At 38.0% G+C, this 21928-nt stretch overlaps 1 long non-coding RNA gene across 3 annotated transcripts; it reads left to right on the forward strand.

The window, feature by feature from the left end:
- The first annotated feature begins 5419 nt into the window (after positions 1-5419).
- LOC134582338 (uncharacterized) lies at positions 5420-19003 on the forward strand. Of its 3 annotated transcripts, none has more exons than XR_010086264.1 (4): positions 5420-5557; positions 9877-9970; positions 16202-16358; positions 17412-19003. It is a non-coding gene; the product is annotated as an uncharacterized LOC134582338 (long non-coding RNA). The 3 variants fall into 3 exon arrangements; XR_010086263.1 differs by having other exon boundaries at positions 9880-9970; XR_010086265.1 differs by having other exon boundaries at positions 9880-9970; positions 16247-16358.
- The last annotated feature ends 2925 nt before the right edge of the window (positions 19004-21928 follow it).

Below are 21928 nucleotides of genomic sequence, written 5' to 3' on the forward strand. Positions count from 1 at the left end.
AAGCACTTTAACTTGCTGAATAGCGTGTCCTTTCAATTGAAATTAGAACTTTTATAACCTGAAGCTTGCTACACCCCCCTGGCTGTCAGTCAGACCACTGGTCATGTTACTTCCTGACTGCTTAGCACTCACAGTGATTAGGAGTGATAAAGAGGCTTGGAGGCATGCATGGAAACCGGCTTGTCAGGTAACTTTACATAGTTGCCCTGCAGCAAGCTAATTATAAGGACACAAACTGTTAAAGTGGAGTCTGGAAATCTAGAGCTTAATATGACCTTTTACATTGTTACATAGGCTGAAAAGAGACATGCGTTCATCAAGTTCAGCCTTTCTTGTGTGTTTTTGCTCTTGATCCAAAAGACGACAAAAACCCAGGTCAAAGTGCTTCCAATTTTACAACAAACTAGAAAAAAATTCCTTCTTGACTTCAGAATGGCAGTCAGAGCTCTCCATTGATCAAGAAGCGAATACCCTACCGATTAAAAATCATACCCCTGAATGTAATGTTTTTGAAAGTATGCATCCAGTTGCTGTTTAAGCATCTGTAGGAAGTCTGATAAAACTTTCTCAGCCTATTACCGGTGTCCAAATATAGACACAATTAGCACGGCTAATGCAGAAGTAAAACTTTTACATTGGAAATACGGCAAATGAGAGCTGCCCCATGATTTGACACAGAGCTGGAGAATGTCGTCGCCAGCCTACTAGTACCGTAACCCATACAATGGGTAGATGCTTAAAATGGCTCAGTAGCAAACATCATAAGCATTAACTTAATATACTTCTTCCAAATTACTTGAAGCTCCTTTGCTTTGAAACATTATACATAAAAACATCTACATAGTAGGATTGTACCCTACTGCTGATAGGTGGGAGAACATTGCACTCGACAACTATCGGCCAAGAATGTTTGATTATGCTCAGTGGTGGTCTTATCAGAATGTCTCTTATCCTATTACAGACAATTAATGGTAGATTTCTCAAAAGGTTCTCAAAACAAGAAGCTTTTTTTTTTTTTTTTTTTTTAAAAACGTTAACTTTGTCATTGCTGTGACATTTTCTTTTAATTAAGGCAACTCTGGTGAACAGTCAATTTTTTGCATATCACTATATTTACCAAACAAACACTTCACACAGAAAAGTATAAATCGGTTAAGGACTTTTTTAGTATGTCATAAAATATAATAAAAATAAAATATACATACATTTAAACACATAAAACAAAGCTACGCATGTGTAGGTATTTAGAAGTCTTAAATGAAAAGCATAATACATGTTTAGCCACAAAAACAAACACACACACACACACACTTTTTTTTTATCTCACCATTTCATATGCAAAACATATAATCTACAGCACCAATGCTTTAAAAAGCAAACAAAACAACAAAAAACCAACAACCCCCCCAACAAAGGGATGAAAGTATGTCTAAAAGGAGGACCCTTTGCATTATTAAAAATTTCCTCAACATTTATTACATATACGTGTAGGCAGTTTTGTGCACATAAACAAAAGTGTTTCTGATTAAGGAAACACTCTAAGCATCATTATCAGAACTCCCAACTCTCCTAATTTCCGTGGAACATTTCCTATTTGAGGGTTCTGTCCTGCAGTCACAGAGTTGTTTTCTGGTGTCCTGTAAATGAGATATCTTGAAACCCGTCCACATGCAGCACAGTGTGAGCACAAGAATAGACAGCTCGTGCCGTGCCGTGCTGTGCCGTGCGATGGGCATTGGGACCATGCAGTGCTCCCTGCATGGATTGTGTTTGTGGGGCTGGCCTGGGGTCTGTCGGTCAGCGTGGTATGCGTTAACACCAAGCTGATAGGCCACATACAGTGGGTGGGCCTGCCACCTTTCTGAGAAGATCACCCATTATGGGCATCACCAGTGATGCAAAGTAAACAAAACAAAAAAAAGCAAAACCACAAAAGAATATGAAGAAAAAACAGAACACAAACCCCCCTCTCCCCCACACACTTTGTGGATAAAAAAAAAAAAAAAAATGTATATACCTGTGAAAACAAATTGCCATTGTTTTCTGAAATAAGCTTGACTGTATTAATCATTTCTGTATTAATAAGATCCTCAAAAGAAAGCCAATATAACGGAATGCTGATAGAAGGGAACACAATTTGGTTTCCCTGTTTTGAGTTATAAGCAGCAAAATTCCCATCATTGAAATTACAGATATGTACAGGGTGGCCCAAAAGTAGGTATACAGTATATGTAACATTGCATTCTAAGTTCTAAATTTTTTTACCTACCCTCCAATATTCTTTCCAACTGCCACACTGTTATGTAAATGCCTGAAATGTAACCGTCACTTTGTTGTTTGTCAGTGTGTGTGTGCGCGTGTACCCATATAACGTGTTATGATGAATTTCTTTTATTTAATTGTATACCTACTTTTAGGCCACTCTGTGTATATATAGGTAGTCCACGTTACATGTACCCGGTTACTCCTTTTGATTATTTTCTTGCTTGAAAAACATAATGTATCCGTCCAGAGGAAATCAAAACCATCTACTGTGAGCACATTATGTCAGCACATCCGCTCAGAATTACAAAATCCTACCATCGGTCTATATACTGTGCACATTATGATGTCAGCACATGATGTCATTGCTAGAGCTATTTTCCCAGGGTGAGATAGAGCAGGTAGATCAATTAGATTGTTTAGATAGATACAACAGAAATGCATCTGTAAAATAAATTAATGTTTAAATACCATGCTTCAAAGGATTTTCCAAATAACCACCTTAGATTAGATAGCAAATTCAAAGTCCCAAATATGCAAAAATAACTAAGAAGGTACAAATGATGTCTGTGTGTGGGTGTAATATCCACGCATTTAAAGGAAACCACAGCAAAATACATATTAACTACCAAGGAGTCTTTAAGTGCCACCAGCCCATGTGACCCAGCTGTCACCACTTATCACCACTTTCTATATGATGTGGGTAAAATTCTCTATGTCCAGTTCTGGACATAAATTTAAATGTCACCTTGAATTCTTCTACATATTCAATGCAATCCCACCATACTACCCAACTAATAGAGAAGGGGGGCTGCAGTAAAGTTATGTTCCCATGCACCGCTTCCCCCAGTCACCTGCGGGACATCACCAACTCCCCATAGGTGATCTGAAACAGCACTATAACACTCTTTGTTTTGAGAATATATGGCTGCATGAGGAAGAAGCTGCCCGATTTCAAATTGTAATAATAATAATAAAAAAATAATGAAAACAACACTAATATTCACCTGCCCCCTCCACCTGTGTATGGGCTTCAGCCCCCAAAGCCTCCCCCTACATTAATGACTATGTACAAGCTAAACTTTGCATTATCGTAGCATTGGCTAAGGGGCCAGACTCATGGTACCTGCGTATTGCTGTCTCCTAGATATTCTCATTTGGCAACAGCTTTAAAGAGTGGAGTCACATTCTGGGTGTAGAGAGCATTGCACCTTGCCATCTTCAAACTTTACCAGCCCTTAATGGGTGCGACCAACCTTAAAAAAATATTACAAATAAAATAAAAGGCTGGTGGGGACTGGGTAACAGCGCAGTACAGTTTGATACCACCACATCTTTATTCACCAAATACAATTAAATAAATCTAGAGCATGCACAAAAATTCTAGTGAAAAGAAAAAAAAAACATTTCTTTAACCCCTTAAGGACCAAACTTCTGGAATAAAAGGGAATCATGACATGTCACACATGTCATGTGTCCTTAAGGGGTTAAAAAGTTTTGTAAAACAAATGATTACACAGATAAATATATATTTATACAGCAGGTTGTGGTAAGCAGAGAGCGAGCATGTAAAATGTTAATGCCCACATTGCACAAACCTCCTCCTGAGGCAGAGGGGGCCAGGGGGGGGATAGTGTGACCCCAGGAATAACAAATTGTCCTGTTCTACCAGGTTCCCCAGGACACACAGACCAGCACAGGAGTATTGTCTGCATGCTATCCGATCACATCTGTGCCTGGGGATTAGATCTATTAAATCCGCAGCAATATTGAAAGGTTTAACGAGAGAACTGTAAATCCCCAAGATTTTAACAGTACTTATTTATCTACGTTATTTGACAAATACCAGTTTCTGAGATGAGAAAAAGACAACAAACATAAAATTTCACTCTTACCATGGAAACGAGTGCCTCTAACATGGTTCCCTATCGCTTGTCTTTTCAGGTCATTTAACTTAATACTAGTGACTAGAAGAAGAAACAATGTATCTTTCTCCTCCTCATCATTTACAGTGTGTGCCAGACTGTGCCAGGACTGAACTGGATTGTGATGTAATTTGCTACATTTTCAATATACATTACAGCAAAGAAAACAAAGCATCATATGAAAAACAGTTAACGGAACACTCCATGCACCATAACTACTATATTGTGCTGTGTTATTATGGTGCCCCATGAATGTAAGGTGTCAAACTGTTTAGTAATAGTTTGACTTCTTACCTAGGGTCCATAGAATGCCGCTCAACGTCTCCTGTCTGCCGGGAGGAGAGGTGGACGTTCCTGCTAAGAAGCTTCCATTGGCTTTCCTGTGCTAATCCCCCAGTGCAGGATTAGAGCATTGGCTGCTCCGCCCTACCAGTTTAGTTCAATGTAGAGAGCTTCTGGCAGTGGGACGTGTGGAGTGGCACCCATCGAACCCCAAATAAGAGTCAAACTGCTACTAAATGCTTTTACGCTTAACAATGGGGAGAAATCAGGGCACTCCCGGCGCCATAATCACTACTGCGCACGGTAGTGGTTATGGTACTTGGAGTGTTCCCTTAACACAAGTTTCAGGGGAATTTCAATGTTTTATTAAATGCTGGATTTTCCGGAGAAGCGATTGTTCCCCATTTAACACCAGAGCTATAATTCAACCTCCAGTCTGCACTAAATATTTTTCCAGTGTTTTAGTTAAAAGATAATTGTGGGATTCCTTTCCTAATGTCAAGCTAGCAGCTCCAATGTTACTGTGCTGCCGATGTTTATAAATAAACGATAACAATGCTGACTACAAGGCTGTGACTCACAGACCCACGTCCTGCAACAAGAGACATTAACGAGCAGCTAAAAAAAGACACCAAAACTTGTCAAGCATGGGAATGTCTTTAAAAAGTGTCTTCAGCCTAAAGGGAAAAAGAAAAAAAAATCCACACATACACACACACCTCCCACACGTTCCTTTTAATGAGTGCGACTTATTATTTTAACAAACACAGCATCTCACATGATGCTTCCTCTGCTGTGCTAGCCCAGCCTAGTGAGTGAGCATCCCCTGGATGCTGTAAGCGTCACCGTCGCTTAGCAATGCTACCCTGGCAACGCTGATTGTCTGCCTCCTTCCTGCGGCTCCACCCTGAGGACCAATCAGGAGGCGGCGAGTAGGCAGCGTTGCAGCAGTGAGCAGCACCTGGCTGACTGTGACTGGGACCAGGGACTGGAGAACTTGTCGCCGACCCTGACATTCTACGGAGAGGGCAATGGGACCGATTTATCTGGTGCTGTAAGAGTCAGACTGGCTGCTTATTAAAAAGGAGGTAATTTAATATTATTATTTACACTATTCTCATATAAGTTACAACCAATATGTCTTTACAACATTCTCTCTCTCATCACTCTCATTTATTTGTCTGATCTGTCTGTGTGTCTACCTGTCACTTTTACTGTACTTGTTTTATTTTACCATCTGTGCAACAAATACAAAATATAAGTCTGTAATTCAAGGATGCATCATTGTGGGTTAATTTGATGAATTAGTGCTTCTTATAGATAGTACAAGACAGCTGGGAGAAGCAAGTACTCACAGTGCAGGGATGCCTGGTGTGTATGTGTATCCATTGTACAGCGCTACAGAATTTGCTGGTGCTATATAAATAATAAAATAATAATAATAATAATGTTTATGTATATTATATATACACACATAAACACAAGATACAGCCTTTAAAACTATTAGAGACAACAGTATTTTACAACAGTACATGACCTGTATATTATTAGGTGTAAATGGGGGGGGGGGGGGGGGGGGGAGTATGACCAGGTATTTTATATGTGAATATATGTGCACACTATACATGCAAGGAAAATGTAACTAGATATCTAGAGTGAATATTGATACAGTGTTACAGTGCATTTGTAACTGTAGAATAAAATAAAAACCTATATAACAAAAAACAAACTAAATAAAGTATATTTAAACAGGAACAGCTGAACAGGAATATAAAAAAACGTTGGATTTCTTATAAGCACGTGTATCAGGTGTATAATATAATTTAATATAAATACTTACTATAGGTGAACTGGTGATGCACCTTTAATTTCACAGAGGGGCAGATTGGATATTATAGAGGCCCATCATGTCAGAGTGCAGAGTGATATTTACCGTCTAGAGGGGTGAAAAAACAAAAAGTAGTTTTATATATTTACAAGCACAAATCATTTTACATTTTGGGGCACGCAAATATATATAATATATATAAATATATCTATATATATATATATATATATATATATATATATATATATATACATACATACACACACATATACACATACATACACACAAACACACACACACACGTAAAGAAGATAATTTATATGAAACATTATTGAAATCATTTTCTGTGTGGATGCATCAAACTTTGTTTATGTTCGTTGTGTTAATGCTAGATGGGGAATTACAACAATTTTTATATATATTAAAACTAAACTTATCAGAAAATATTCTATGGGTGGCGGTGTCAAATCAATGATATATCTTATTATATATACATATGACATCATATATAAAAAATACTATGTTCCACAGCAAGAAATGCTCTCTCATCAGGATTTTATTTTGTACGTTTGCAATGGACTTTATGTTTATTGCATTGCTTGAGCTACTCTATACAGAGACTGAAACAGAGGAATAGATTCAGAAATGGGTTTATCTTTTAGCAAACCTGATTGTATGATTTTGTGAAATAATCCAGATCTTTATAAAAGCTATAAGGATTGCTCCATGGCCTAATATTGTAGCGAAATTTAAATAACACACTTGTACCACAGGTGATACCCAGGGCCGGATTAAGAGCACAGTGGACCTGGTGCTGACAATTATGATGGGCCTAATTACGGAATCTTATTGACCAAAAACACTAAAACAGTCATACCTCCCAAGCGTCCTGTATCTGATGGAGATGGTGCTGGAGGGAAACTCATAGGATGCAGCTATAAGAAAACACATACTCTATGCTAATCTCTCTCTAATTTTTGCTTTCATCTTTCAAGTAAATCCATAACCTCCAACAGCAGTGTCCAGTGAAGCAGGAAGTCAATGGGCAGGGGGAAAAAGGTTTGATTCAATTTATCTTTATGAGGAGATGCTGATTGGAATTGTGCTGGCTCTGCCATTGATCTGCCTAGTTGACAGCCAATCCTATGGGGAAGTATTGTAATTTGCTCAGACCACCACTTCTGATGATGTCAGCAGACAGTCAGTTCAGAGGCAGAGCAAGCAGCTGCAGACTTGAATACATTATTACGTTATATTTCACTATACTTAGGGAGGCAAGAAGGGGCCAAGGTGGTGGTTTTAACATAATAGGGTCAGAAATACATGATTGTGTTCCTGACCCTATAGTGCTCCTTTAAGCAAAAGAGTATGTGAAGAGTAGTTAGGGTTGCCACCTTTCTTGGAAAAAATACCAGTCTTAATCATTTGTATAATCACAAGGAGTGACATCAGAGAAAACTCTGTAAAATCACCAACAAACTACTCACAGTTTGATTCTGCTGTATAGATGGATTGCTCCCAGTGTCTCAGTCTCGCAAGTCACCCAGTGTCTCAGTGTCCCTATGTATAACAGTGTCAGTGTCCCCATGTCGCCCGAACCCCTAGTCTCTCAGTGTCCCCATTTCTCCCAGTGTCTCAATGTCTCAGTGTGTCCCCATGTCACTAAGATACTGGGGACACTGAGAGACATGGGGACACTGAGAGACATGGGGACACTGAAACATTTAGGGAAACTGGGAGAAATGGGGACACTGAGACACTAGGGACACAGACACTGGGAGACATGGGGACACTGAAACATTTGGGGACACTAAGACACTAGGGACACAGAGACATGGGAACAGACACTGGGAGACTAGGGGACACTGGGAGACTAGGGGACACTGGGAGACTAGGGGACACTGGCTGGGAGACAGACACTTGGGGACACTGGGAGACATGGGGACAGTTGTGGACATAGACATGGGGACACTGGAACACATGGGGACACTAGGCACACTGAGTGACATGGGACACTGGATGGGGGACATGGGGACACTGGGAGAAATGGGGACATAGTGTCTCCGTGTTCCAATGTCTCAGTGTCTCCCAATGTCCCTATGTCTCACAGCATCCTCATGTGTCCCCTAGTGTCAGTGTCCCCATGTTTTCCAGTGTCCCCAAGTGTCTCAGTGTTTCCAGGTCTCCCAGTGTCTGTGTCCTAGTGTCTCCCCTATGTGTCCTAGTGTCTCAGTGTCCCCTAGTGTCTGTGTCCCCATTTGTCCCCTAGTGTCTGTGTCCATATATGTCCCCTAGTGTCTCAGTGTCCCATAGTGTCTCAGTGTCCCCATGTGTCCCTGCTGCCTTTCCCCCCATCCCTCTCTTACCTGAGCTGTAGTCTGGACTCTGTGCTGTGTTGCTGCTCCCTCACGGATCAGTAAGTAGTAGAGAGCGGCAGGGATATGCTGTAACTTCCTATCCCTGCCTCTCTCCACACACAGTGACCCCTACTGGCCGGTGCTGGTATTGCAGAGTAATCTCCATTTATTCTGAGAAAAATACCTGCATTTGTATTGCCGGTATTACTGCAATACCGGCACAGCCAGGCAACCTCAAATACCAGTCAGGTGGCAAACCAGTAAAATACCAGTCAGGTGGCAAACCTAAGAGTAGTGTGTGTAAAAAAAAAAAAAAAATTTTTTTTTTTTTTTTTTTAAATGGGCCTATTCCATGGGCCTGGGCCTGGAGCTGCAGCTCCATCAGCCCCTATGTTAATCCGGCCCTGGTGATACCCCAATGGCACCCCAGGGATAAAAGTCAGAATGGACACAGTCATTGCAAAGATTGATACTTGAATGTATGGTTTGATGAAAAGAAAACGCTCACAAGAGTTAAAATACGTTAAATAAGCCTAATAAGTACACATAAACTGAAGGAGTAAGCTAAAACAGATTTATTTGATTAGCAGAATTTTTGTCATCTCTTAGCAATACTGCACTGATACTCAGATATTTATAACACGGTCAGCGAAAGGTAAGCTGGCACAGATTCAATCGCAGAGTCTGGGAGTTGTATTTCAACAGCAGTTGGGGTTCTACATGAAGGTCATCTCTTCTCTAAGCACTTACATTGTTTGGGCTGTACAGTGCACATAAAACATTATTATTATGTTGTATAAATAAATAAATAAATAAATATTCCGGATATATTTGATCATTTTTTTTATATAGCTGTATAGTAGTAATTTGGTTTCCAATAACAATACTATTAATCCATGTCGGCAGGGGTCCCTGAGATGAGAACGAGTTGGATGTCTTGCGTTCAGAGACAAAGGATGTGCACAGTTATTATTACACTACATTTGTTTATCTCCCACGGTAACCGTGCAGAGAGAATAATTGCAAATAAATTTGCTTTATTTAGCTTTACCTAGAATGGTAATCCACCATGGACATAAATGATAACGCTATCACTAATTAGTACAGTTCCATGCTAATTATTGTTTCCCTTTGATCGCACAGAGAGCTGTTGCATCATTTTTTCCCTTTCTCTGTTAATATTGTGTTTCTGAACAGTTATCTCACTGGTATATCTTCTTAGCAGGAGATCTTTCAAAGCAATGCTAGCTGTGCCAGGCAGGAAGCTAAGACGGACCTTTGATGATTTCCGTGTAAGACACATTGCAGACTGATTTGTAAGTATCACATGCTATGGCCATGTTTATAGTTGTGCGAAATCCATCGAACGAGGTGACTTTGCAATGTAATTTGATAAATAGGCTTCAGAGTACAGTTAGGATTTTTCGTAACATTGTTTAACCCCTTAAGGACCAAACTTCTGGAATAAAAGGGAATAATTACATGTCACACATGTCATGTGTCCTTAAGGGGTTAAAATCAGATTAGTTGGTTTAGTGCATAATGGATAAACAATTTATTTTAATAACGGCAGTGGATTTTTAGGAAAATATAGACATTTTCCCCAGCGCACTCAAGGAATAAGCCACAAGAGAAAGAATATTCAATAGAAAATTCACATTGATAACAATTTAAAAAAAAATGTTTTGGTAGGGGGTGCTCGTCCTTTCCATAGGGTAATATTTATACATCAAACAGAAAATGATTATTAAATATGGATTTTTAATTTTATTTTACACAAAGTGTGATAGTGGGAGCAAAGCCAGGACAAGACTATTATGGAGAATTGCCCAGGGAATTAAGAATTTGATGAACGAATGGTTTCAGAACCAGAATTGTGCAAATTCTTTTTTATTATTACCGCCATAGCATATTTTGTATTCTAGAAGTTAGGAATTTTGAGTTTATGGAGGGGTTTCTCAATTTTTATTGTAAAACAATATTACTTTAGTAAACAGAGTATATTTACTAAACAATAGAATGTGAGGAGTTAAATAAAAATTGCAAAATGTAACCAAACCCCCTCCCCCAAAACAAAATATGAAAATACATTTTTCCATAGTAACAGTTTTTAGATTGTTTCTCCATGCTGGTAAATTTTGAACTACATTTTGCAATTCTTAATTTTGTGAACAAACTCCTTAGATTTTTTTTCAGCTTATAATTGCTGCTTATGCCTCTCCCCCCTTCAACAAAATATTGCAGTAACTATTCGTATCCTGTCCCTAACTTGATAACAGCATAAAGAGAAGCTATGTTTTCGACAGCCAGTACAAGTACTTGTATGCTGTGCACACATTATACAAGTCCCTGTTATATTTGGGATTATAGATAAAACTATTAAAAGACATCAATTCACCGATTGTTTTTTAGCTTATTACTTAGTTTAAAATAACAGGGCAAATTGTGTTTTATCAGAACAATTATGTGTAAAGTACAAAACGAGAGAAAGAAAAACAAACAAACAAAAAAAAACCCCACAAAAAGTCTGCATTTTTAAGGCAACAGTAACTCAGTGCTGACTAACAACCTCCCCCCCCCAAAATAAATAAATAAATAAATAGATTTGAGCAAATCTAGAGAGTAATTCACGTATGGTGAATTCTACAATGAAATTCTACCAGAAACAAACTCTGCATTTCAAACCCTATGAGCTTAAATTCACTATATCTAACAAATATTATGAAGAATGAAACTGAATTATAACATTACAAAATAACCAAAGCACTACAGAATTGACCCAACATATCATAAAAAAAACCCAATATAAATGGAGTTCTGTCTAAATAGCACCAAAATATAGAAATAAACTGGCCCACGAGGCCCATCAGTAAAGGACAATCCCAGAGTTCCCAATAACGAATACCCCATAATGAAGTTCCAAGATGAAACTTTGGGCAGATTTCAATCTCCTCACCTAATATACAGAAGGGACACAAGTCACATATTAGTCAAGCAATGAGTGAGGTTTTTATATTGATGAAGGTGGAACATTTTCCATAGACTGAGCTTTGAAACAGGTGGGGTTCACAATCTCCTGGCTTACTCAAGTCCTTTATTTTTCCCTCCTTCTCCAATGGTGTCCAGGATGGAGACAAGTCTTGTGACTACAGCTCTCCACTGATGCAATATGGCCCTTGGGGACCCACGCCAGTTTCTTTAACATCTAGTAAACAGGAGGAAGCAAAACCTTATAATCACTTGCCAACGATCTGGTTTTACGATCTAGGTTATTATTTAAATTGTATCTACCTCCTGGAAGTGAAATTCCTGAACCAGCCCCCATGTTGACATTTTGGGTATAATTAGGTTGCAGTTTGTCTATTTATTAATAAATGAATTGCTAAACTTTGTAGGGACAAACTTTTTTTTTTTACCCTACACTTTACTGCCCCCCCAATTGCAAACCCAAAAATAACAACAAAAATTGCATATTAATCATCTGTCGAAAAATTTGTTAATTGTTTTTTTGAGATTGAGATTTAACATTTTTATCCCATCCAGCATTTAGATTCCAATTGTATCCGTCCCAGGAACTGCTGGGGAACTATGGATTCATTTTTATAACAGTTCATATAACTTAGCCTTTTTACATGATTTGCAGTAAACCATATTTGTCTATTGTTAATTCGTATTTTTTAACCTTGAATACAAGGTTACTAATGCAAAAGAATCTTGGTGATAGCACAAAATGTAAGGTGCACGTCAAAGCTTCTTTAAGCTTACCATTGCCAACTTACGTGGGTTGGAATAAATCTATGACTTGTGATGTGAGAGTGTTTTCACAAAGAATAAATCTAGTTGATATGTCGTCATTATGAAGCCATTCGCAGCTCTTAGTTTAAAATAATTAAAGCAAACAAATAACCCAAATAAGAACCTTTCATTTTGGCAAATAAAAGCAGTTAAACTGCTTTTAACCATGGGGGTGAGCATGTTGTCCTTCCCCAATTGCCTTGATCTCCCTCCCTCCCCCCCCCAGCAGGGAGTTCTAACACAGCAGGAAAGTACATGTACCCCACTCCTGCTACACTTTCTACCCATGCCATGAGCTGTGGGTGCTCTCAGTATTGTTGATCACATATAAAAGAGAAGAGAGCCAAAGTGTATTCCGCACCCCAAAGACCCACATGTTTCCCCCATCTCTGGTTTGGTGGTGGAATGGGAAATTCATCAAATGTGGGAGCATTTAAGACTTAAGAACCAGAAGAGAACCTTGCGTCCTGCCTTCATTCAACTCAGGTGTGCAGGATGAGGGTTAGTATATACAAGGCAGTTGGTGGGGGTTTTAGAAAATTAATGAAATGACCTACTGCCATATGGGTACATGTTTTGGACAGGGGATTTTGTGTTAAGTAAAGTGCTAGGCAGATGCTCAACTTCTTATCTACTAATGATGTACAATGTAAAATTGCCTACACGTACTTATCTGCCATTCATGGAAATGGCCATCTTTAGATGAAAATAATACACCTAAAAGCTTTGCCATAAATAGAAAATAGTAAGAACATAACATAAAAACAGAACAAAATTAAACAAAAAACTCACAAAACAGCCTATTGACTGAAATGCAAACTAAAATTTTAGAATGAAGAGGAGGTAGGAATAGTCAACTAGGAGATGAAGGGGAAATGTAGAGTAGCAGAAACTGGGATGGCGAGGGGGGCAGGTTTGGGATGGTCCTGAAGGGATGAAAGTGGAATAAACAGGAATGGGGGGGCGGTAGAGAAGGAATTAAATTGGACATAGCCAAATGTTTGGGGGAAAAAAACTAGATGAATATTATACACTTCGTAAAATGGTTTGCCCCCTTACCAGGGAATGGCACCAGGGTACTTCTCATACCATAACCACTACAGACGACTGTAATGGTTATAATGCTTGAAGAAAAAAGTTATATTATTGTACATAGTTATATAGTTGGAGAGCCAAAGCATCTTTAGGTTTATATTTTCTATAAATAATATAAACAAATAAAACATTTTTTTTTTAAAAACACAAAAAGAAAAAAAACAACAACACAACAACCAACCTCCCCTCCCCCCTCAATACGTTTACAATGAAAAATAAATATTTGCATTGCTGCGGGACAAAAGGATTTATACACAATTTTGTCTTTATCATTGCAATGTTAACATTTCAAAATCATTTGAAATAATCATTCCAGTTATTTATTTCAGGTACAAATATCATTATTACTAAACCTTTAATTTGTAGTCCACAGAAACACCCAACACAGGTTTATGGACATGTAAATACAACCAATATCTTGATTCAGAAGGCATTTAAATGTTTTCTATGTGATGACCAAGAGTGACCCCTAGAGTTTGATCTAAATCCAACATTGAATGTTGTGATAAGATGTACTGCGTTTCTTTACTAAGCACCTAACTGTAATGATTGAAAACCGAGCTGCAGAATTTAGGCATGGATTTGTTGATACAAACTAGCATGATGAAAATTCTGGTAGTTGTGAGTTCCAACCATTAATGGGTGCCAAGAGTGAACTGCTTCCTGCCTGGCGCCTGTTACACCTGTAGAGGAGTCACACAGCAGGGAGAGGCAAGTTTTAGGAGTCAGTGGAGTCAACAATGAAGAAGAACAAAATTAACCCCTTAAGGACACATGACATGTGTGACATGTCATGATTCCCTTTTATACCAGAAGTTTGGTCCTTAAAGTGTTAAGATGAAAAGGCTTCCAGAAGCCACCACCTGATTTTAAATGATAAAAAAAAAAAAATAGTGGCCCCTTCCCCCCCACCCCATCACGCTCAGTCTCTCTAGGCTCAGTCTTCCTAGTCTGTCTAAGGGAGGATATGTCACAGCTGATTGCCGGCTTTGGGGAAGCATTGTAGCAAGGTAACGAGGCACCTGGGGCCATTACCAAAGTACGGGATGCTTCATCCCCTTTTCCAACATCTGCACAATATTCACCGGCACTCCCATCCTCTGCTCTTCAGGTGATAACTTACAGGGGGTTCCACGGTATTTTAATAGCTGCTCCTTTTTAGGGCTGATTTACTACTAGAATTATTTACATTGATAAATATCTATAAAAGGTGTAGCAGCCACAGGTATTGCCAGGCAACAATAAGCCATTTATCTTTGGATATTAGGAGACTCTGAGCTTAAACTGGCTTTCTGTCAGTGGAACCGGTTTCAGTGCAGAGCGCACGTAATATTGGTTACGATCAGACCTTTCCATACCTCCCCAGTGTCCCTATCGAGGAAGAACAGTCCCTATTTAAGGCCCAAATCCCTCTGCCCCTCTTTTCTATACTAATTGTCCCCCTTTTCTAGGAGCTCCATATTGTTGATGTGTCTGAGAGTATAACAGAGCTCCACAGTAATAATACTCCCAGTAATGGGTCTGAGTGTATAACAGAGCTCCACAGCAATAATACTCCCCGTAATGTGACTGAGTGTATAACAGAGCTCCACAGCAATAATACTCCCAGTAATGTGTCTGAGTGTATCACAGAGCTCCACATCAATAATACTCCCAGTAATGTGTCTGAGTGTATAACAGAGCCCACAGCAATAATACTCCCAGTAATGTGTCTGACTATATAACAGAGCTCCACAGCAATAATACTCCCAGTAATGTGTCTGAGTGTATCACAGAGCTCCACAACAATAATACTCCCAGTAATGTGTCTGAGTGTATAACAGAGCCCACAGCAATAATACTCCCAGTAATGTGTCTGAGTGTATAACAGAGCCCCACGGCAATAATACTCCCAGTAATGTGTCTGAGTGTATAACAGAGCCCCACGGCAATAATACTCCCAGTAATGTGTCTGAGTGTATAACAGAGCCCACAGCAATAATACTCCCAGTAATGTGTCTGAGTGTATAACAGAGCCCACAGCAATAATACTCCCAGTAATGTGTCTGAGTGTATAACAGAGCTCCACAGCAATAATACTCCCAGTAATGTGTGTGAGTGTATAACAGAGCTCCACAGCAATAATACTCCCAGTAATTTGTCTGATTGTATAACAGAGCTCCACAGCAATAATACTCCCAGTAATGTGTCTGTGTATAACAGAGCTCCACAGCAATAATACTCCCAGTAATGTGTCTGAGTGTATAACAGAGCCCACAGCAATAATACTCCCAGTAATGTGTCTGAGTGTATCACAGAGCTTTACAGCAATAATACTCCCAGTAATGAGACTGAGTGTATAACAGAGCTCCACAGCAATAATACTCACAGTAATGGGTCTTTAAACTCCAATAAATGTCTAGTGTCTAGAAATCAGTCTGTATAAATAATACACATTGTTCTTGTACTAAATTACATTTTAGTTGCATAAACTGTTACTAAAAAGTCACTTAGAATTTCACAGAACAGCCACAACCCCACTCACACCCCTAATATCAAAGTGTTACTCTTTGTTATCCGACCCAAGATCACTCTCACCTGTCCGCCAGACAACTTGCAGATTTACGGAATGAATCTGTGTATTTGTGTAAGCATCTTAATATGTGTTTTTCTTGCAGGACTAATCTGTGTAATGGTCAGTAGAGACTTTTATATTTGCACAGCAGATCTACTCCAAGAAAGACCAATTCGTCAACAACGTCGAAAGTAGCTTACTTTAAGAGAAAATATGCCGAAGAAAATTTACATAAAAATTACCACGGTTATTTTCCAGAAGTGAGTTTCACTTTGCAATTCTGCTATTTATTCAGCCATATGGTTTGTAAATTAAAGTGGATCTGGAACATTGCGTTTGGCTGGGGCTCTAACCTCAGATAAACGCCTTGTTGGAAGAGGTATTTCTTAACCCCTTAAGGACACATGACATGTGTGACATGTCATGATTCCCTTTTATTCCAGAAGTTTGGTCCTTAAGGGGTTAAATAAAATAATCTCTCCTATAATTTTACTTTTATTCATATTTGTGTAATATCATTGGGTCTTCTCTATATGAGATTGAAATAAAACAGTATGCCCACTTGTATTTAATTAGGTTCTGTCAGACAATTACCTCTTTGTATGATGACAGTACTAGCCATTCAGTAAGCAATGACAAACTTTTAAAAAGGAATACTAATTCTGCTTTTACTATACTGGCTGAAAACCAACAGTACTTTGGAGCTTGCCATCCAACCCTACCCAATTATTTTGCATGTTTTATTTGCTTGTTCCCCCTTAATGAGAGGAGGCACAATAATGAGCATTCACCCAGGGTACAAAGAACCACAGTGCATTCTGCACACAATTTTTGATCTAGTTAGGAGGACAGTACTTTGAAAGATCATCTGCTGTTGAGAACCACTGAAAGATTTTTATTTAAGTGTGGGTATTAACTTTATTCTGCAGAAGAATATTTAGTTGTAGAGAGAGTTAGGTAATGGGACCCTAGATAAAGCGATGATTGAAATTTAAGAAAAAAAAATGAGTGACTTTGATTTGGATATCTCTTGGGTCTTGCACATGAAATAAGAATTGAATGATCCATTCCACAACATTAAATAATCAAACAAAATTAACTGTGGCTTTATATTGCATTTGTATGTTTAGGCAAGTTTACTTTTGTCGGTGTAAAATCCAATTTTGTCAACTGTGATACTTTGGTAGTTGGTGCGAGATTCAAATTTTCACATTATATAGGAGTGTGACAAAGAGTGAGTGCTATAAAAAGACTACAAAATATTTTAAGAAATTTTTTTTTTTTTTCTCTCCCTTTTCGGTTCGATTCTTTAGCACCTGATATTACCGGAGGACAGAACTTGTATTCTTAAACTATCTCTTGAGAAACTCCGTTTTTTAGAAGATCCAGAAGTCTACTTGCGGAGATCAGTGTTAATCAATAACTTGCTCAGGAAGATACACCTTGAAGTTGACAGAGAAGCCTATGACTATTTCAAAGAAGAATCCACCTGCAATGCCACATATAGTGATTCGAGAAAACGGCTGAAACTTATGGTGAAGGGTGTCTGCTCCCAGTCATTATACTATGAAGAACTGCACTCGTATCATATTGTGCCTTATGCTACAGAAAATGTGATTTACAGGATGGGTTACGCTAGCAGTCATTTGGCACAAAACTCTCAGCTGCTAATTTACAGAGTGAAAGAATGATGACCACTTTAAAGTAGATCTGCAATGACATAAAACACTACTTGGATGAATGAGTTGGCAGGTAAAAGAATTGAGGCAGGTTTAGAAAGTCACGCGCTAAAACGTAAATGATGTAGGCTTTTACAGATATGCATTCTTGTTACTGTTGCAAGGGCAAATACCACATTTTTACATGGTGTAGCTGAGTGTAATATGAGAGATTTCACATATTCTATATTTTTATCTATAGTTTGTGTTTAGTGGAAGAAGAAAAAAAAAGTGTGCATTTTTTTTTTTTAGCTTTGTATTGTCATATGACAGCGTTTTGAATGTTACACACCTGTACAGATTAAGCTTTTTTCTTTGAACGTTTCTTACGATGTTAACGATTTACTAGATTAAATACAAGCCATGGTAATGCACATATGGGTAGTACATTACAAATCTAATATATTCTGTAAAAAAAAAAAAAAAAATTAAAATATTTTTGTAGTCAAATATTGCAACAAGTGATGTGTTTGGAGGGTTGATCCCCAAAAATGGTGAGATATTTTTTTGAAGTACGTGTACATGGCAGATTTTAATATAGAATTTAATTTCAGATATGCACTACATAAAAATTATATATTTGTCTTAGAAAACACATGTACATATTTTAAATCTCCTAATAAATATTGATTGTAGATCAGTAACAAATATTGCCAAAGGAGAGCTAAACGCAATGCCAAAGATACAGATTAGATTAACCCCTTGAAGGGCCAGTTCTTTGTCATCATAAAAAAAAAATCTGGTCTAGAGCCTTTTCCAAAATGTAATGTTCCATTTATTGCGTATATTGCGTACTGTTCTATTGAACTCTTCAATGGAATGCCTAGATGTTTTGATGGACTGTTACTGGTTCTTATTGGGTTAAAATAATCAAATTAAATTCAGGGATCACAGGGATGAAGGAAAAAAAATTGATACGTTCATTTAAATGAGCTAAAGATGCTGTTCCACAAAACACTAACTGGGTTTTCTGAGCAGGTATCACTTTTCCCTTAAACAACTTTAAAAATCTAAAATAAACTGGTCAGTTCAGTTAAAGATAATAGAAAAAAAAATAGTTATTACAGCACCGTTCCTCAATTTAAATAGCATAGGGTTTAGTAAAGAATATCAATCCAATAAAAAGTAAAATGATGACACTTTCGATAGCATAGCTTCTAAAATATGCAGTAAAATTTAGTGCCAAATATCATTGTTGTGTGTGTGTATATATATATAAAAATGATATGAAAATAATAAAATGTAATAAAATATATATATATAGAATATATATATTTTCATTACATTTTATCAGGTTTTACAATTTATAAGGAACAGAGAAAATTCAATATTTATGCTTAGGTAAGGTTTGAGCAATGTAAGGCAACAGTTATCATAATTAAAATGCTGACCTTTGTCATGAAAGCCTTTTGTACATGTAGATTTGTGGAACAGCATCTTTTGTATAAATCCAGCAGTTGGCAACTGTATATTCACTAATTGGCTGCAATGGTTCTCATTTCAGCAAATTAACTTGTCAGAGTCGCTTAGCACTCTCTATGAACGCAAAGCTGAGTGTGAAATGAGCAACAAGTAGTTTTTAAGTTCAGATTAATATATTTTAGCTCCCATTAATGACATCAGAATACACCAGATGTTCAAGCATTGATGTTATAGATCAGCATTGTTGGAGTCATTCAAATATTGAAGTCAGCTTCCTATAAAATGTATACATACTTGTCATGACAACTGTATCAAGAGGTTCATTTGGATACATATCCCCTTGCAAACAAAGCCCCCAAAATAGACGTACCATTTACTCGAAAGCTATTATCCAAATCTGAGATGTGTCATGAAAGGTAGCAGTAGGAATGTTGTATGTACAAATATGCATGTGAATGACAAAGAGGCTCATTACTAACAAATTTAAAATACTTTATTGTAACATAGTAAACAATCCAAAACTAGTGGGGGTAGGTTAATGTAGGACCTAGAAATATCCAGAAGGCTCACTCCTCTGCAGCCAAAATGTACCAGGCACTATTTACTCAATATAGCGCATAAAGTAGAACATAGAATCAAGAAAAAGGTACAAGGCAGGAAAAAAAGATATTCTAGGTGATAAATTGTCACCCAAAAGTTCAATGTGGAGACACAACACAAAATATAGCTGTGCATTGTACGTTACAAGGCATATCGCCTTAAAAATTTTATTGTTCTCTCCCTTTATTGTACCTTTACTTTGGATTGTTTACAAAGCCACACTAATAATAAATATACCGATATATAACTGGTATAGGACTAGCCTCATCTTCAAACACAGTGGCATTTGTACATGTGATAACCAATGACCACTTCATTTATGTAACTATGTAGTATATTTAGTATATTAAATAAAGATTATTAACAGTCTAAAGTAAAAAAAGACGACAAAAATAAAACTCAAAATTCCGCTCACAGCTCTGGTACAGGAAGTGCAAGGGGAACCCCCTTCGTCATTACTCAAATTGCAGATAAATAAAGACCAACAGAAACCTGTAGCAATACTCGTTCAAACAGACAACAAGTATTTTGGTCCGATTAAGACGTACGAACACAGAGTAAAAGGTACATAGAAAAAGAGAACCACAACCCTATCAGTTTCAAGCATACCCTACTCTATCCTGTTATCGTACCATGTCCAATATTGGCTAGAATTGATTTCAAATTACTTTTATAAGTTGGCTCTCCTGTCTCTCACCCTTGAAAACATAAGCATGTACATAAAATATAGCCAAGATGTCTCATGTACTGTATATGGATTATAGAAAACTCTGCCAAACCACCATTGTTTAGTTTGTGAGCTATAAAAATTGTGTGTGTGAATTTGTTATACAGAGTTTCATGTTGTAATGCTGAAAATATATTTTGATTTTCAATTATTTAATTCTTGTGTTTTTTATATGTATGGTACACCAAGTTTTCTTTTCTTTTTTTTACTCTTATAATGAAGGAATAAAAACACATGTAGCATACAAAACTCATTTATCCTTTAAAGTATATATTATATAACTAAAATGATTGTCTATACATTCTGTATCGTACAAGTAAATTGAACTTCACTCCAATTATGGACAGTACCAGCCTCCTCAGTGATGTGTTGCAATCACATTTTACAATTACAAGTGACCTCAAGTGATTGTTTCGGTCTCATGCAAGCTTAGCTTAGTACATCTAGTTACTAGAAAGTTTAAAAATCACAGCTAGACATTCTTGTGTTCAACTGCCAGATAGATGCTAAAGATGGTAATAAGGTCTAAAGCCAGGGTGAAGGAGCTCCTGATGCTCCTGGCCTACATCATATGTGGTGTTCAGAAAATGTAAGGCCTGTCTGAAATATACATCAGCAGCATCTATGGCAAGGCAGTGAAACATACAGCCAGCAGAGCCCACACATAAGAGTCATGAGGGCTCTTAGATCAGGTGCCCTTTAATAGCACTCTGGGCTGAACCCCTGTCACAATGTTAGATTCCCACGGTGGCCTGCTGGGAAGATACTAGCTCATATTACTTTCTCCCAGCCAGGGCCGAACTTAGGCCTTTAGGCGCCCTGTGCGAAAAATCTTCACAGCGTTCCCCCATCCCCTCGTCATCCACGTATAGTGTGTGTGTGTGTATATATGAGTGTAGTGATTGTGTAGGGGAAATATTAAATTAATGATTTAAAAACAAATATTCATTCCTCCTTTCCTGTTGTTACCTAGTTGGGAGAGGAGCATGCTGATCTGAATCTGGTCTGCCCCTCCACTGGGTACAGACCATGCGCAACGGTCTCGCAAGCTATGGGACTTGCAGTGTCCTGTGGTAATCTACGGCAGTGCTCTGATTATCCCGAGCTAGGAAGACAGCTACATTTGGTCTGCAGCCAACAGAAGTACAGGCCAGTAGTGCCAGACTGCCTTCCCTACTGTCAGGATTACTACTTGATCCAGCAAGTAGAATTGTGTCACACTGAGGACTAATAGGCAACCTATTACCGGGCCTTAGAATGGCCGGACTCAACGTACCAAAGAATAGTCAGGATACTTGCCAAGGTCAGGGGACACAGAAAGAGACACAACGATAAGGGATACCAAAATACAGGGAAGTCAAAA

Source organism: Pelobates fuscus, chromosome 13 (genome assembly GCF_036172605.1).
Source record: "Pelobates fuscus isolate aPelFus1 chromosome 13, aPelFus1.pri, whole genome shotgun sequence".
Lineage (NCBI taxonomy): Eukaryota > Metazoa > Chordata > Amphibia > Anura > Pelobatidae > Pelobates > Pelobates fuscus.